The sequence below is a fragment of the Penaeus vannamei genome, chromosome 22, assembly GCF_042767895.1.
Source record: "Penaeus vannamei isolate JL-2024 chromosome 22, ASM4276789v1, whole genome shotgun sequence".
Lineage (NCBI taxonomy): Eukaryota > Metazoa > Arthropoda > Malacostraca > Decapoda > Penaeidae > Penaeus > Penaeus vannamei.
The window spans coordinates 10,073,805-10,076,304 of record NC_091570.1 but is presented as its reverse complement, the minus strand read 5'-3'; positions in this window follow the sequence as shown (position 1 = coordinate 10,076,304).

Here is a 2,500-nt window from a genome sequence, read left to right as displayed (position 1 = left end):
ATTATTTTTGCTTCGGTGAGGGATGATAAAAGACCGAAAAAAAAATCGATAAGGAACAGGAAAAGGGAAAAGAACGTGAAAGACTCGAAGGGAGGACTTCGAAGAACAAGGCAAACACGGATAAAGGAAGAAAGAAAGAAAGAAGAAAAAAATCACAGAAAAAAAAAGATGTTACAAACTCAAAAAAGAATAACCAAAAGACGACCGGGAAGCTAGACAAATAAACAACGAAGACAAGACAACATAAAAAAAAAAAAGCGAACGAGACTGTAGAACGAACGGAAGAAGATTCAAGGACGCCCGAAAGCATGCAGATTCTCAAGAAGCAAATGGCCTTGCGTGAAGAAAAAGACCGCGAGACGATTTATAAATGACTGGAGCGCCTGACTCGGACCGCCTTATTAATTGTGGCATTTCGTCTTTATTAGAGAAGCATGCGAAATGGCGAATGTGAGGACGCTCGCTTTCCAGTCATTCATTAAGGCCTTTCCTCAGTTCAGCGAAGTGCCAGGGCTTTGGTTTTGTCATAATTGCATGTATATGTGTGTATGCGTGGATTAAGAGTTATATCTATATATTTGTTTATTATTTTTCGTGTTTTAATGCTGCTAGTGCACGTATATTCATATTAAGCTGTGTATGTGTGTTTTGTGCGTGTGTGTGTGACGTGTATCTATCTATTTATATGTGTATGTGTGTGTGTGTGCGTGCGTGTGATTGTGTGTGTGTTCTCCGTGCGTGTACACGTGCAACGTATGTGTATATACATGCGTTCGTACACACGACTGAGCCCCTTTCCCGAACCGGCAGGAGCGCACGGCCCGCGGCCCGAGCGCCTCCCCGCCGCCCCCGCCGTCGCGTCGCTCCGAGGCTCGTTGTTCAGCGGGCGGGCGGGTCATTTGGCGGGCGCGGACGTCGAAAACATCCCTGAATTAGGAAAACATTTGACAAGCTAAATGATTTTCCTGAATCGAGTAAGGAAACATTTGCAAGGAGTGCAGGAGCGTCCGGGGAAGTCATCTCCATGAACTCGGGGAATCTCTTAAGATCTCGGGAAAGATTCGAGTTAGTTGAGAGATAAAAGTAAATCAGCCGCTTCTTAATGGCGCCATATTTTGATCAGATTCACGAGCTTCATTGTTGCTCCACTTAGAGTTAATTTGCATACGGGCGGCCGTACCTATAAACATCAGAGGCCATAGATGTCCGACTCACATTAGCTGCGACCTCGATACCACGAACCAGATTCCGAAAATTACAAAAGTTTCCGCTTATTACAAGTTGAACATTAGCTCTCCATCTTTGGGACTCCGGGCGCGTGCATCAGAGGGCGGCCGGCATGCTGCGAGGGCCGTGCGTGGGCGTGGGCGCTCTTGCAGGAAGATATGCTATTTTTCGAATTCTTCCTCGTGGAGTTTTGTGTTATCAAATAATACCTTGATGATTAAAGACGTGGATGCTTCGTCGAGGATCATCTGCTGACCGCACGAATGTCGATTCTCAGAGTCTGGAAATCGTGTATTTGCAATGACTGCATCTTCTGTTTTGCAATGTGGCGGTATGTGGACATTGGGGCAAGAATATTTCCCAAACGCAACTACCTGGGGGCTTATGTAATGTAGAGAATAAAGAAAGACTGGAGACAGGGAAGGATGCAAAACAGTTGCAGCGCAAGGCAGTTTGCGAAAGTTGTTAAGGAATTATTATAGCAGTTGCACAAAACACGTGATGGACGCGATGGCCGGCTGAAAATAGACAAAGGTTTAGGCGCAGAAAAAAAAACAGAATCCAAACTTTATCATATTACTCTTTTAAAACAAAATTATATGAACAATATCATAGAATTTAAAACACCATTCTGAACCAGAACTTTTCCAATCCGGTCGCCATGCTAGATATCCCCATATCCAGGCCCTCATTCCTAGCGCCGGCCAGGTATAGGATGGCTTTTGGAAGACTTTCGGTGATCAGAGCGACGCAGGGCCATCAGGTGTCCATAAAAGTGTTTGCGATATTATACAAAGGAAACGTATTATCTTCATCAAGGAGCGAATAGTCATATGAAGCGATGGCGGCCCTGTTTGAGGATCTTATCGTAATATTAAGAGGCTGCTTTCATTCATGGCATCGGCTGCAGCTATACGCCCGAACGTTTGACACGGCGGATGGGAATGAGAACTTGCGATTACTTCCTAATGTTATTCTCCTTTTATTCGTTTTATCTCCCTTCCAGCATTTATTGCCTACTCAACGAGATGCTAAACCTTTATACTAACGAATAAAAAACACACTAAAGCTGGCAGGTCTCCTCGCTGATGTAGCGCGACAGGCGAGAGAGAAACATATGTCTCGCTCGCAGATAGCGGTGGCGCATCGGCCGGGGAGGGAGGCGGACCGTCGACTTCGTGAGGAGGAAGTCGATTTTGACTTCGCTTCACGGAGAACTTTGACTTCTAGCTGGTACGTGAGGGGGAACGTCGACTTTAGTGTAGATCGTCGA